This window comes from Pogonomyrmex barbatus, unplaced genomic scaffold, assembly GCF_055798465.1.
Source record: "Pogonomyrmex barbatus isolate J1 unplaced genomic scaffold, ASM5579846v1 scaffold15, whole genome shotgun sequence".
NCBI lineage: Eukaryota > Metazoa > Arthropoda > Insecta > Hymenoptera > Formicidae > Pogonomyrmex > Pogonomyrmex barbatus.
Genome location: NW_028297111.1, coordinates 4,677,985 through 4,695,484, shown reverse-complemented (window position 1 = coordinate 4,695,484; position 17,500 = coordinate 4,677,985). Strand labels below are relative to the sequence as shown.

The window sequence follows — 17,500 nt, the reverse complement described above, 5'->3', positions numbered from 1 at the left end:
AGGGAGTGAGGGAGTGAGGGAGTGAGGGAGTGAGGGAGTGAGGGAGTGAGGGAGTGAGGGAGTGAGGGAGTGAGGGAGTGAGGGAGTGAGTGAGGGAGTGAGGGAGTGAGGGAGTGAGTGAGGGAGTGAGGGAGTGAGGGAGTGAGTGAGTGAGTGAGTGAGTGAGTGAGGGAGTGAGTGAGTGAGTGAGTGAGTGAGTGAGTGAGGGAGTGAGTGAGTGAGTGAGTGAGTGAGTGAGTGAGTGAGTGAGTGAGTGAGTGAGTGAGTGAGTGAGTGAGTGAGTGAGTGAGTGAGTGAGTGAGTGAGTGAGTGAGTGAGTGAGTGTGTGTGTGTGTGTGTGTGTGTGTGTGTGTGTGTGTGTGTGTGTGTGTGTGTGTGTTTTGTATGTGTGTATAGAAACAGTTTTATGTAATTAGGCTTGCATTAGGATTGAAATTATAAATTTATAATTTATATAAATTTATAATTTCTTAAATTTATTATATATAAATTAGTTTACAAAATGAAAGAAAATGCGTTATGGATATGTATGTATATGTATTCATACGTATAGAAGCGGTTTTATGTTATAAAGTATGCGTTAGGATTGAACTTAATTTTTAAACTAAAAATCTCTAAAATCTAGTTTATAACGTATAACATATAAAATAAGAAAGTGCAATGTATGTACGATGCGTGTATATACGTATACATAGAAGCGGTTTAATATGCAATATAACGTGTGTTATTATAAGTCAGTTTATGAAATATAAAGTATGTAAATGTTTATATATACGATACGTATGTGTGTGTATGTGTGCGTATAAAAATAAAGTGATGTAATAAGCATGCGTTGAAATTAGTTTTAAAATCTGTATTTTATTTATAAGTAAAAAAAGTTAAAAAAGTCTTTATTCTTTCTTATCTTTCTTCATCTTTTCTTATAAAGGTACAATATCCTTTTCTACATGTTTTCCAAACAAGATGCATTATTTGTCTTTACTATTTCATTACATATGAGATCTAGCAGCGCCAAAACTCTTGTATTTAATATTTTTTTATTTTTATTTAATTGTTTTATTTTGTATTGCTATCTCTTATATTCGTTTTAATTCCCTTACAGAGATGCTATATCACGTAGATATTTACGCATTGATGCGCAATTATTTTTATTTTATTATTTTTTTGTAGAAAATTACCATTTACATAAATAAACATTCTTAACTTTTATATAATAAACCATACTTAAAATATTATAATCTTTCATAACATAATAAAATGATATAAAATTTTTTTTTCACAATCATGATAGTATTTTGATATAATAAATAATCACATACACTCAGATTATGTGATATATTTACAGACTACGCATACGTGTTCACTAGAGGATATAGCCAGCGAAAATTCACTTTTGTCTCTTTCTATATTTAATCTGTTCTAACTTTTACGTTATAAGTTCTTAACATGTAAATTTAAATGATATGTTAATCAGATTTTAGATATTTAGAATATTCTTTCTATCAAGTATTTGTCACCATACAACATGCGAAGCGCATACTTGGCGCCAATTTTTTATCAATCTTTGCGCATATCTTTGCATCTCTTCCGCAACTCTTCCTTTAAAATTTATCTGCCGCCATTTTGAAAATTCTTATATTTAATTGTATGGACTTCAAATTCAGGATTTATATATGTTCATTTACAAGTAAGATTTTAGTATAAGTGTGACTTTGAAATTCCAAAAATATTTTCAAAGTCACTCTTCATTTTCTTATTTTCATGTTCTATAGACCTAGACGATCATGAATAACGCAACTTTATACTTTAATTTTAAAATTTTTCTGCTGCCATTTTGAAAATTTTTATTTTTAATCGTACGGACTTCAAATTTAACATTTATATATGCTCATTTAAAACTAAGATTTTGCATAAGTGACTTTGAAATTCCAAAAATATTTTCAAGGTTTTTCAGCACTTTTTATTTTTTAATTTTCATGTTTTATAGATGTTCTCATGTTTTATAATTAAATTATTCTGCCATTTTGAAAATTTTTATTTTTAATCGTATAGACTTCATATTTAATATTTATATACATGACGCAAAAACATCATACTCCGAAACAAACTATGACTAATTATCAAACTCGCCGCGAAACTCAATGATATCGTCAACCGCCAATCGGACACGTGGAAAAAGATCAAATATGCTATTTTGCTCGTTCTTTCGTTCTCTATCCTATTTATTCTCGTTGTACGTATTATAGAAAAAAAAAAATCTCAAATCGAGACGCGCTTTTCGAATATAGAAAAATGGTTAATACTACAAAATGTCTGATATCACTATAAAATTATCTTTTTAAAAAAAAATAAAAAAAGGTGTGAAGTAAAGTGGACGCTTAAAAAAAAAACTGTTGTTAACCAAGTTAAAAAATAGAATTTAATTGACAATATTTTTTATTTTCTTTTTACTCCAATCTGTGGTAGCAGTTTTATGTGATAGCAGTTTTAATTCTTTAAAAAAAAGTTATATTACGAAATTGCCATATCAAATGCAATTCTAGTTATGATAAAACTAAAAAATAAAATCTAAGTGCTAGTATCTTTGTGATCTTTGTATTCATTGAAGAGCCTACCTATTCTAACTCAAATAGTACTAGTTTTAATTAAAAAACAAAAAAATTTGTTTTATTAAAATATATAATTAATATTTTTATATAAATTTTACACATTACAATTATTTGAGTTCGCAATATGAAATTTCTTTCTTTTGAAGAATTAAGGCTATCATTTGCGTGAGAATAGGAAGATTGGATTATAACTTGGCGCCATTGATATCAAATATTTTATACAAATGATATCATTTGAATTGAGTTGGCAATGTGGAAACAAATTTTTTTGTTTTTTAATTAAAATTAGTACCATTTGAGTTAGAATAGACAGGCTCTTCAATGAATATAAAGATCACAAAGATACTAGCACTTAGATTTTATTTTTTAGTTTTATCACAACTAGAATTGTATTGGATATGGCAATTTCGTAACATAACTTTTTTTAAAAGAATTAAAACTACTACCACATAGGTTGGAGTAAAAAGAAAATAAAAGATATTGTCAATTAAATTCTATTTTTTTACTTGGTTAGTTTCTTTTTTCTTTTCAAACGTCTATACATGAACACCCTTTTTTTACCTTTTTTTAAAATTATGTTTAACCCTTGGCTTGGCTTCCCCAGAATTACATAGCTAGCACACTGGGCCGTTTCAGATCCAAATCACAAAAACACTTGCTGCGAGGAAACTATTGATCTTTTTTGCTTAAAAAAATTCTAAGATAGTCTTCATTTTTGCTTTACCAAATGCTATAGGTAATTTTAATAAAATCTAATATTGAATATGGAAAAAAAATTAGAGAACGTGAAAAAGACGAAAAAATGACTATTTTTACTCAAAAATTCATAATTCTTCTATTTTTTCATATTATCATAAGACCTAAAATTTTAACTTGACACTCTTGAGAACACTTAAAAAAAAATAGTTTGATAATGAAAATCGTTTGAAAAAAGATATTTATTCGAAGAGTTGAAGAGACGAATTTCAACCAAAAAAGTACTACTAATTTTCAAAATATACTTGTTTATTTATTATATATTATATATGAATTATTTTATATGAGTTATTATATATGAGTTATTTATTATATATGAGTAAATTTTACACAATTAATCTAGAAAAATACACAATTAATATAAAAAAGAATCAATATAATCATCAAAAATGTGTTAAATCATTTTATTGATTTATGAGTCAGTGCAATCTGTACAAAAAAACAGACGATGATGATCGCAAATTGGTCGTTGGTAGGACAAACACACTTCTTTAGTTTTCTTGTCATCTTTTCGAATACAATATGCGCATCTTTGTCTTGACAATAATTGCACTCTTTCGTATACTTCATCACAATCGTATCACATCTTTCCCTAATATCCCAGTGATACCAAGCTTTAAGTCTCTGCGTAGAGTCAGTGTTGCGTACCGCTCTGTTAAAAACAGCGTTACCAAATACATTCTTTCAAGGCAAATGATTGCCGTGGATTTTTCATTATTGTTGGTTGCTCCAAAGTTGCTTCCCCTAAATCAATATCTGTTTCTCTGCAGATTCTAAATAATCAGAATCTTCTTCAGAGTATTCTGAATAGTTTTTAGCATCATTAAAGGAATTTTCATCTAAATTATTCTCACGATGAGTACCGGTCGTGGGGATTCGAAAGAATACATGTATATATGTATATTGTAATATATATATATATATATATATATATATATATATATATATATATGTATCATTGTATTGTTGACGTGTTATTCTAAACACGTTATTTGCGATAAATATCATCACATGCCTCGGTAGTCGAAAGGATAAGATGCCTGCCCGGTAAGCAGGAGATCCAGGTTCGATTCCTGGTTGAGGTGGTATTTTTTCGCAAAATAATTACGAGTTTTCACGACTGGTTCGTGGTCGGGCTTCGCCGTGACACACACCCTCCCTTCTTATTTGATTATTTTCACGATTCTTTTCGAGCAGCTGTTTGCATATTGGTCGAGACCGTAACTGATATGTCATCTAATAAAGCCAGAATAATATTATATGCTCTTGAATAAACAAATTATTATACGCTTTTGAATAAAATAATTAAACACCCTACAACATGACGTGCATGATTACCTTTTCCACATAATGATCACAAAAATTAATTGGAAAAAATTGAGGAAAAAATTCTTGAAATAATTATAATTGGCACACTGGGGTCCCTGACGGCACCAGTCCGTTTTACTCGACTGTCACAGCTAAACTGACATTTTTTAAAATAACGCTCCGTACTTTACAAGAAAGAAGGTTCTTCGAATTAACATTAGGCAATGCCACACGTACCATTTTCGTACTTTAGGGAGGCTTAAATTGAAGCTGAACTAGGCTGGGGCGTTTGGTACCCCATAGTGCCAGTTAAGAGTTAATGAGAATCATTTTTATTATGAAAATTGTTTATAAATTGTTGAATATATTTTGTTTATTTGTTTATAAATTTATCAATAACTGTATTAAATATGGGAAATATTTTTCTTATTTATATATTATAATTAATTAAAAAAAATAGTAATTAATAATGTTATTTCATTATTTATTCATTAAAAATGACTTAAAAATAACAATTAAATGACAATATATTTATGATAATATTTCGTGACAAATGTTACATTTATTTTACGTCGTTTTTTAGTACACTGACAAAAAATGATCTTAAATCATCGTCATAATGACGTCATCTTGCTACTTGAGATACATAGATTTTATACGAATAATCTTAGTATATTCGATATGATCACAGTATATTTAGTATAAATACAGAATATTCGTATGATATGTGCTGCTAGGGTATATTCGGTATATTCTGAAGATTAAGTTTAAGAATATACGAGAAATGATATACCATCAAGATGTCATATGAATGTTGTCTAGTATATTAAGCAATAGTACATATGACCACAGTACTTTTAGTACGAGTGTAGAATATTCGAATGATATCATGTGCTATTAGGGAGAGAAATTCATTGCAAATTCAAAGATTCTGACTTTAATGAAACTTTGTATACGTATAAAAGTGTACATATAAAAAGAAAAAATAAATAAATAAATTTACAAATTATTAATTAATGTCAAAAGAGGATTCTAAGGAGTAAAGCCACTTTTATTCGTAGAATAACTTTTGACTTTTCTCCATATCTCAAGAATTCTTCACAACATATAAATAAATATTTTGTATCAAATGTCCTTAGCACTAACTTCAATAAGCCCTCACATTCATTTATCTGTTTCCATATGTAAAGTTTCATTAAAATAAAAATCTTTAAATTTGCTAAGTCTCATGTCAATTACTAGACAGTCATTACATACATTTTTTATGAAATGAGATAATCTCAATCTGATTCTAATTAATTTAAAATTGTTAGTTAAAATTGTTAGAGCTCCCTAATAACACAAGAACATCCTCAAGACGTTCTCAGGACATCCTCAGAACGTTTTCAGAACGTCCTATTATATAAGCCGGATATCCTAAAAACTATCTATTATGATCCTGAAACGTAAACAAGACTAGTCCTGTGGATTAGTAAATGAACGCCTCATTACGTCCTCGAGACGTCCTTAGAACGTTCTCTACTCAGCCTATCCTGAGGACTTTCTTAAGACAACTTTAGGATGACTTCAGAATGACTTTAGGGACATTCTGAAAACGATCGCGTTCCGATATTGACTGCTAGTACTGAAAATCTATAATATATGACACTTCTTACGGAAAATAAGTGGAAAAAAATAAAAAAATGAGAGAAATTGATAAAACATCTTTTATCTCCTATCACCGCATGTTTTTAAAATCAATCTCCCATCCACTTGGAGATCTTGCTTGATGTCGCTTAATCTCTGTATCGAGATGAAACCTTTTACTGACCTTTTACTGAAGAAATAAATGATTACAGGATTTTGGCTTAAAATATGATAAATCTGATTAATGAATGTTACTATATTGTAGTCTCAATTTAAAAATCTTGATTGCATATGTAATTCTTGTAGATAATTTAATTACATATATACTATGAACCTATATTATGTTTAATGAGAATCATTTTCCTTATGAAAATTGTTGTATATATTTTGCTTACTTGTTTATGAATTTGTTAATAATTATATTAAATATGGGAAATATTTTTCTTATATTATTATTATATAGTTAAGAAAGATAGTAATTAATAATGTTTCATTATTTATTCATTAAAAATTAAAATTTATTCTAAAAAATGACGATTAAATGACGATATATTTATGCCGATAATATTTCGTGACAAATGTTACTACATTATTTTACGTCATTATTTAGTACATTGACGACGAATGACGAAAAATGATCTTAAATCATAAAAATCATAAAAATCATAAAAAAATTGGCGTCATCTTGCTACTTGAACCAGAATATATTATGGTATTTTTAAAATACGTTTCAAGATAATGTCAGAATTATTAACAATTATTTATTAAAAATGCGTTATACATAAATGAATCAAGCTTTATTAATTATAATTCGTTAGTTATACAAAACATAAAGATTCTCATTTTGAACATATGAAATAAAATATACATATATAACATAAATTCTTTAACGTAAATAATATTTTTTTAAGATAGTTAATTTTTAAAGAAACTTTATATATATATATATATATATATAAAGTTTCTTTAAAAATTAACTATCTTAAAAAAATATATACTAGACAACATTCATATGACATCTTGATGGTATATCATTATATATATATATATATATATATATATATATATATATATATATATATATATACACACACATACATATAACACATTTTTAACAAATAATTGTTAATAATCCTGACATTGTCCTGACACAGTCCTGAAACGTAAGTTCTGAAAATACTATAATAACATATTCTGGATCAATATTGGTTACATTATGGACATCAGGATTACGGACGGATATTTTAAGACTTTTTCAGGAGTCCCTAAGGATGTTTATGGGATATTTTGAAGTTATCCTGAAGTCATCCCCTAAGTCATCCTAAGAAAGTGCTCAGAATAGCCTAAGGCTGAGAGGAGAACGTCTTCAGATTGTAATGAGGCGCTTATTTGCTAGTCCACAAGACGTTCAAAAATTTTTGTCTAAGTGTAAATGTCCTAAACATGTTCTACATATATCCCGGGATATTTAGAACTTATACAGGATCATCCTGAAGATGTCCTGTACTATTAGGGATATAGGGTAGCTAGATTATATATTTCAAAAAAACAGCACCATCTATTATTATTTTTTTTGTATAGTGATTAGACAGTAGGTGCATTGCAAAAACTGATTATAAATATGCCAGTAACTAATTAATGACGAGCTAAAAAAATTAATCTAATAAATCTATCTAGCTATTAAGTATTAATCTAAGTATTAATTAATCTAATAAATACTATCTAGCTAATAAGTACTATCTAACTATCTTAAATCAGATCGACTAGATTCATTTCTATTCGGGAATAAACGAACGTTCTATTTGTCGGAACTATCGCGAAATTTTTCAAACGCGGATTTCAGTCATTTTGACCAAAGCAACGAAAAATATTTCTGGTATTAAATGGATTATTTGAAATTTATGTCTTTCCTTGCTCTTCCTGCCAACTACCGATGATTAATTTCGGATCATTTTCATATTTGGGTGCGCCTTTCTAACGGCCACAAATCACCACTGTAATGATCTCGATGCTGAAAAAAATACAATTATAATCACTTGCGTCCTCTTCTCCATTTGTCTCCTCCTCCGTCCTTCTTCCAAGTTCAAAAACAAATCATTTTATCAATTATTAATTTTTAACTTAGATATTTAGACAGAACATATCAGAAGGAACTCAAATTGCGACACTGAATATTTTTATCAAATCAAATTTGACTTTATTTAGAAAAAAAGAAATTATATATTCTAGTTTTTAAATATTTATTCTTAAACACACTTTCTAAATAAACTTTATTCTAAATAAATTTTATAATAAAATACCTTGTAAATTTGGCTAAAAGTTTAGTTATTTGATTAAAAAGTTTAAAAAAATGTAATTATAAATATTATCTACTAAAGTTTTATAATTATATGTAATTATTATTGATATATATCTACATTGTTGCAAAATATGTATTAAATTCTTAACATGAATTATGTATTCCAAACGGTCCACTCAAATTTTTATATTAATTTAACATTATATGGATTAAATAATAAATATTAATATCATGTTAATTTAAACAAAAAAGAAATGTAAACTTGATTTCAATTAGAAATTTATTGTGTGTACAATTAACATAATTTTTATGATTAAAGTAACATATGAATAACGCGCAATCATCCTCATTTCCGTTATGCTAAAACAATCAACATTTTTTTTCTGTAAATTTTAATAAATTTAATAAATACATACACATTGTCTTATTTCAACATATTTTTTTAAACCATTTTAATAATTTTATATATTATATTTGTTAAAGTCAATTAACATAGTAAAACATGCGTTGAATTTACACATAAATATATAGATTACTTAACACGAAAACTTTAACCAAAAAATTTTGTCACAAATTTTTTAACTGTGTATATTTCGAATAATCTTAAATTCACAATAAATTTCCACAATAAAGTTATTTCCGTTCTATTTAAATTAATTATTCTGTCATATGATGTTTCCTGAACAATAAATACAATTAATGATATTGTTATGATTTAACATAAAACTTACAAATCTGCTTTTAATAACAAATATATATTCTCCGCAAATGCCATGTCGTATTAGTGATTGATTCGCTGATTAATATCAATTAATAAAATAAATATTGAAAGGCAAATATCAATAAGACTGGGAATTGCATGGTAATTATTCTGCAACAATATCATTATTCTGGTAAAAATATTATTCATCGGATCTTTGTTGCAAATTAGTTTGTTCTATTAATATTTTATTACAATTCCGCTTTTTTTATTGCAAATTAATATATTTACGTTTAATTAAACTCTTCCTGCAATTGTAAAGTTTATTATGTATGCATAAATGTTTCATTAATTACATAAATGTTGAAGAATGAATATATTATACAAACTGAAACATTAATATGGTCTTTAATATGTTTGCATTTACAATGAGACTTTATATCATGTATAACTCATCGATTTGTTTCCGTTTCTTTATAAGAAAAAATAGTTGAATTATATAATAAACTGAATTAATGAAAACATGTGACATATACATAACTAAACAATTATTTATACAGATTACATTCTTTATTTTCTAATTTGATAATAATCTCTTTTATATACTTCTTGCTACTTAATATTCTCTGATATTTAATATCATGTGTAATAGCTATGAAAAATAATATGCTTTTTCTGATTTTAAGCTAAAATTTAATCAACTTTTATTTTATATAATTTAAGAATGTAGTGCAACTGAAAAACAATCTAATAATAGCAATGATTTAAAAAACCTACTATTTTTTACGTCAGTGTACAATGTGGAGAAGGATAATAATTAAGGATAATAACTAAGAAGTGCTTTTATGAGAAAGATATTAATTCAAACAATAAAAAAAGGAAATAATATAATGTACAAAATATACACATATTTACAAAATATACACATAATTATAAATATATAAACAGCATATTTCTGAACTTCTTAATATTAATAAAATTTTAATATGTTAAAGTATATACGCGTGTACGCGCGCATAGATATCCAAAGAATGAAGACTTCCTTCAGGATCGAGCCATTGCGTATTTCCTCTGAAAGATACTTCTCTGTTACACGCTGATGGAGAGATAAGAGGAGAAACGAATGCGATAACGTGTCCATCGCAGGTGGTTTTCATTTTGCGAACTGAATATGATTTGCTATACAAATGAGCATGTAGATTAGCGCTTTCCTTTATACATTTGATGCATAGGGATTGCAAGTTGCTACCGTTCTAGTTCCTGACCCTGTTCTTGCTCTTTTACTATCATGCTCCATTTTCTCATTTCCTCATTTCCGATCTCTCTTCTCAAGCAAAACCTCTAACTTAACTTATTATTATTTATATTATTTATTTTATAACGGAAATATCAATATTTCGACACTTTTTATATAAAACACAATCGCTTTAATCATTGTTATTCAAACTTCAAAATCAAAATGTATCATTAAGACGAAACAGCACATACAAAGAATTGTATAAATTTAAAAATTAAATTTATACTTATTTTTACTTATTTATACTTATTTATACTTATTTTATATTAAATATTAGCAATTCATTCCGAGCAGATTTGAGTGACGTTTTTTTATTAAACAATGTTAGAAATGCCTTTAACAAAATATTGATTAAAAATTCTATTATTTTTTATTGCATAAAAAGATTGTTTTAGAAAATATTGTACACGTTAAATATAGAATGAATTAAGAAAACTTTATTTGTAAAAAAATTGTGCTCTGCACTTTATTTATAAAAATTTGTGCTCTGCTTTGTGTTTTCAGGAAAATACAATAAACATTTGTAAAAATTTTCTGAAGTTTTACACATACGTTATCATCACAAGAAATTTTACATTATTAAATAATTTTATCTTATTATGAAATTTTATTTTTCAAATTAATTTAATTGCAAACTGATGGAAATTATTTTATTATACATTATTCTTCTTGTTCATTAATTTTATGTATCATAATTCATACACAGCACACAGTATACTATTATAAACATTTTATTATTTAAACAAATAACATTGCTTCTGTAATAAAAATTAAAATATACAAGATGTATTAGACCATCCGTTTTTCTTAAAAGTGAAAATCGGAGTCGGAGGATAAGAAAAAAATTTGTATTGTTAAAATTTATTTGAATTATTTAACGGTGATATTTTGGTTTTCCAGAACTACTACATCATCATCTGATTCATCGCAAAGGGTTATTAGACTTTAAACATTTTAATTTAAACTATCAGTAATTTTTGATGTTTGAAAAAATAGTAACTCACAATCCACAATATTTCATCTATATTATTTCTTCTATATTTAAAATTTCTTAGACTTGACTTAAGATTATTATACTTCCATTAATTTCTTTATCTCATTTTATTTTTATATTAACTAAAATAAATTTTTTTTTAATATATCATAATATATCTACATAAAAAAACTAAAAATCTTTTGTTAACGCTTCTAAAATTAAACTTTTATCAATGTGTGTATAAGCATATGCGTGAGGATACACGTACATGTGCGTGTGCATATGCTGTGTGCGTGCGCGCGCATGTGTATGTGTTGTGTGTGATGCAAGTTCCCTTTATATAGACCTGTTCAATTAATCTCTACATACTTATCTCGATAAGACAAAATGGCGTGACGGAATACTCACATCTCTTGCAACGAAGGAATTCTGCCGTCGCACGTAATCCTTTGATGAGGAAAATTGAGAAAGCACTTTTCGAAGCACTAACAATTGACGTATTGATCAATTTCTCTCACTGACTTAGATAAAACATCTAAAACTTATCACTCCTATGCCGAAATCACTCCATCTCCATCGTTCTCGATGCCTGCCAGTATAATTTTTGGCCATGTCCAGAGAAGAATAACACATTTGTTGAGTTTTCCGAGCAAGAAATCGTTAAATTCATACTCATTTTGTTAAATTCATCCTCTTTCCTATCAAAATCTATTTTTTACGACTCATAGGTCTGTTAGTGATTGTTTTGCTTCTGCGAATTTTTCAGATCTGACTGCATCCTTTCATTAAAGATTTGTCTTCCTAATAACAAAAAATCTTTGCAACAAAAAAGATTTTTTACTTAAAATCATAGAGAAATATCCACAATCACAAATTTATACATGATAATTCTTTCCAATAGGAATGACATTTTTTAAATAAAAACGAATGCTCGCAATGTTTCTTAACAAACGAAGCTTTAAAAAGAATAAAAATCAACGATTTCCTTTTCACATACAGAAGATATTCTTCAAGTAATCGTGGAATCTTCAATTTTTTTCAGCACAAAGAATTTATGAAGTATTATTTTTCTTAATAAGAAGTATTCTTTTGCTTTCCTTCAAAAAGAAAAGAATTTTGTTGGGCTGAACAAAACTCTTAGTCATTTTCGATACTCTTCGGCGAAGTAGTCTTCTTTAAAGATTTCTTACAATCCTCAATTTTGTCGAAGCATACAACTGAAGTTTTCCAAGGAAGAGTGATTCATATGCTGATGCATACGATTCATATCTTAACTCGAATGAAGATCTTCTTTTTTTTTTTTTTTTTTTTTTTTTTTTTTTTTTTTTTTTTTTTATGAAGATCTGCGATTTCTAGAGAAAATGATATTTATTATTTTCTTCGAGGAGGAAATTAGTTCGTTATATTTCTTGATAAACAAGGAAACATAAATTACATCCTCTCTTCCTGAATATTTTCACTAAATCAATGGACAATTTTTTTTCGAGCGCAGATTTGTTTTCTTTTAACATGCAAGCTTGTTATTTTTTTCGATATTAAATTTAATCGATATTAAATAGAACCTGCATTATTTTTTTTCTTTCCCAAAATTTCCTTAATAAGAGCCATTCGTGAAGTATTTCCTCATCAAACAGTAGTATTACGCATTTATCACATTCAATATGGATCCGCACTTTTTTATCTCAGCAGCACTTTTTGATATAAATGTTAATTATTCCGCATACAGTCTTTATTCTCTACATCCTTTTCATGAAATTTAATCATTTTTTCTTATTTGATGTTCTTTAATAAGTTCATTAATTCACTAAATTCACTGTTTTTTCACACTGCTGAATTCAACCACATTTATCTCTTTTGATCTGATTCAGTCTGTTTCATCTGCATGATTTTTTCTAATGCCAAATTAAACGACACACTATTCTTTCATTCAAAGTTCATTTAGTTCTGCAGATCTATTCCTCGACATTTTCTATGACTTCACCGATTTATTAATTCAAGTCAATTGTTGCTACCTGCAACGTAGTTAGTGTTAAATATCTGACAATACTTTTTCACTATTGACACATAAATCTGTTTTACTCGCATATTCCGCAAGAAGAAAGTCCGCCAAATGAAAATAACATAATCTATTCTTCATTGATTAATCCAATGCTCCCCTTCGTCCTGCATAATATTCATCAATTATTACTCACAAGTATTCATCAAATATATTTAAATTTTTCATCCGTCCTCTATAAATCACTGCAAAATCTTGCAATAACCCGGAACACAATCTTTATTATCTCAATGTACAGATTCAGATTTCACAGCTCTCTATCCTCGATAACTATTAGTCACTTAGAAAAGCGGGAGGAAAAAAGGACGCATCACTTTTCTTTAATCTCAAGATCTAAACCCTTTTCTCTTGCTTGCAGAAATTTCTTTCTGTACTTTTCATTAAGCGATCGTGTCACCACCGCGTGTACAATTCTATTTTGACAGAGTAAGGAGCATGTTTTTTAGCTTCGGCTAAAATACAAAACTATAAGCCTCCAGGCAGCGAAGGAGGAATTCGAGCGGAAACATCGCGGTAACCCAGTTTCTAGCGGGAGAGTCGCTTTTCCCGACATGCAGCGGGGTTCCAGTAAAAATGGCTCCGATATCGCAGTGTCGAAAATATCACGGCGTTTCAGAATGTCCTAGGAGTTCTTGAAGAAGCACTGGAATGGTAAGGCAATCCAGCTGATCCCTGTCAGCGATATCACGACACCGATTCCTTTCCGTACTCCTTCTTTCTTGCTTGCTGAAGGGTTTTGTTGCAAAAAATAAAGAGGAAAGAAAAAGATAAGAAAATGCAAGAGAAAAAGAGAGAGATCACTCCGAAATAGAATATCGCGAATTTCTCGACGCCTCCACGAGAGATACAGAATAACCTCCGCGCAACCAAAATGGTGGATGACACTCCCGAAGCTAACTTGCGTTTCGCTCTGCCAAACTTACTCCCATTTGGTTCCAGTCCGATTTCTGAGCGTTAGACTTCCGATGATCCTCTCAATTCTACACGGAGTCTTCCGGAAATGGCTGCATCCTCATAAGGGAATTGCTAGGCTCTCCGTCCTAAATGACAGACGCAGTCTTTCGAAATGGACTTTCCGCACCGTTTCCGCCCCCGCGCGATACCATTTCGATACACAAGCGGCTTGCTCGCACGCGATCACGCACTCACACTTTACGACAACGCCCAGCGTCGAGAGCGTTTTTTCTAGTCGCGATCAATCACTCTCAACGTTGTAGATGGACCCGTGGAGTTCGACAGCATCGGCAAGATCCTCGCCGAGAGCATCCCAGGGAGGGTGGACTACACACGCCGCGCCATCTGGCAATCTCGCGACGAATGCAACTCTTCATCATGGCCGCCAGACCAACCTCGAGTCAATAACAAGACCACAGAGTACAGATCTTGAGATTGCGTTCCCACACGACGAATAATAATGTTATCCTCTAGGAGATGACCCTCGGATTGAATGTTCACGCGATTCACATTCTCGTTTAAAAATGCTAAATACTTCGTGGCTTTCTTTACCTATTCCTCTTTCCGCCCTTTGCGCCCTTGTTTCTTTTATCCCTTTTTTTCCGCACACAAACGCGAGGCCACCTCTCCGAGGTGTTCGAGCGGCTGCGCGATTCACACTGAGTGCCCCACCGGGCATGGAAACCAAAAGGGTGCAAGCAATGATCAGGAGTGTGACTAGAGAGATTATGATATCTAATTGTAAGAATATACTTCGACAATGTAAGCACTTCTCTCTACCATTTTTCTTCATTTACGAAAAAAATTCGGATACTATAAAAATAGAATTACAAAAATCTAATTGGAATGACATTTTTTCTATCTATTCTAAATAGATTAAAAATTTATATATATTCTACATAATATATTCTTCTATAGAGCTTAAATATATTTTTATATATAAAATATATATACATACATACATATATTTATTTATTCTATTCGTAATTCGTTATTAAGTATTTACGTAACATAGTATTTAAATCTCTAAAACGTACACTTTTACATAAGTAATAATTAATAAATTTTTTAAAGTTTACTACACTATTATATGTAAATCATAAAATGTCAAAAATATAAATAATAATAATTATAAAAAGATGCCTTTCTGTAATATTCAAAACTATTTGTAATTAATATCTGTAATTTTAAAATTAATTTTAAAATTTTAACATGTGCATAATATGCGTCTTTTTAAATCAGTGCATCTAAAAATTTTTTATCTTTTAGGATAAGACAAGATTTGTGAAAAAAACAAGCTTATGCATCAAATATGTTTTGCCAAATAAATTTTCTATTTTTTTATTTCAAAATAAAATTTTTTGAAGCTACATTATATAAATACATAAAATGTGTATCAATTTCTTTTAAGAGATGTTTAATATTTAAATAAAATTAGATAATTTGTAATTTCAGCAATTTAAGCAAAATCTTTATTTCGTAAATAAATCATAATCTAGTAACTTCAGTGAAAAATGTTGAATGATTTGTAGTCATGTTAATTTCAATATCTTGTGCAATTTAAAAGATAATAAAAGCATATTTTCGTGATGTATATAAAATAAAAGCTGTATTGTCGTATATACAGCATCTTGGAAGTGACGATTTTACCATTAAATACATCCCTACCGAAGAAACACAAGAATCGTTGGAAATACGCAATATCTGCGGTGAAATCATGTTTTCCTAGAGACATCGCGCTATTTTATGAATTTCTCAAGGCAGAAAGGACAAAGGACGAGCGGAGAAGAGTATGAGTATGAGAGTTAGTGGACAGAAACGCGCGACACAGTTATTTTATTATCGAAATTGGATATGAAAAATCGGAGAGCATATTCGTGCAAAGAGGAAATATGGTTTGGAAAAATCACAGTGCTTTGACAGTGAAGAAAGTAGTAGAGGAGTAAGGAGACGTAGAAAAGAAGAGAGATAGAGAAAAAAAGCATGAAATTCTAAAAGTTAAATTTGAATTAAAAAAAAGTTGTATATTTTTTTAAATAAACTAAAAATGCATCTCAGCTTGTTTAAGAATACTAAAAAGGAATGGAAAAAATTAATATATATTTATTACTATTTATATTAATATATATATATATATATATATATATATATATATATATATGAATATGTGTGTATATGTACGTACATGTAAAATAATCAAACTAGTATGAGTTTAATAATTTAATTAAATATTATTTATGTTTTTATTTGTTTTATTTTTTCTTTTTAATAAATTTCATACTATATAATATAATTTTAAGTATAAATATGTGTATTAAATTTTTCTCATTTGTCTATCAATTGAATATAGCCATATTATTTTATTATTCCGAAAAATATGAAATATGTTCAAACATATTTCGAAAATTTCAATTATATTTTGATACATATAAATCTAGAAAATGTAAATGTAAATATAATAAATCTAATGAATCAAGTTAACTAGATTGCCGAAAGTTTCGATTAGTTTTAAATGCTATTATGCTTTTAACAATTTCTTTATATTCTCTTATAATAATATAATGTTGTTGCATATATTATCAGAATCTTAAAATAAACTTTGAAACTGAAAATCAACTTACTCTCATTCTTAATGTTTGCGCCGCTTAATGCTATACGCTATACGCGCATGTTATGTATACAAATAAATGTTAAATATAAAATTATATGTAATAATTATAGTTATAATAATATATTTAATATATTGTACAAAATGAATCTATTGATGTAAAGAAAATAATATTTATTTTTTTAAAAAAAAGTATGTAATTACACATTGCAAAAACGTATATTTTTTTTAAACAACTATATATTTTCTTTATCTCATTATTCTGTCTATAAAATAATGTAATTGAGAAACAAAAATTTTGACAAAATTAT

General features: G+C 28.3%; 1 protein-coding gene across 5 annotated transcripts in view; it reads right to left on the bottom strand.

The window, feature by feature from the left end:
* Positions 1 to 15,230, bottom strand: part of rho-5 (rhomboid-5) — a 473,385-nt gene extending 458,155 nt beyond the window's left edge. For all 5 annotated transcript variants that reach the window (XM_089073458.1, XM_089073459.1, XM_089073457.1 and 2 more), the window contains exon 1: positions 11,980 to 15,230. The gene's annotated coding sequence lies outside the window, so the exon portion shown is untranslated. The remainder of the gene's footprint in view (positions 1 to 11,979) is intronic.
* Between the last annotated feature and the right edge of the window lie 2,270 nt (positions 15,231 to 17,500).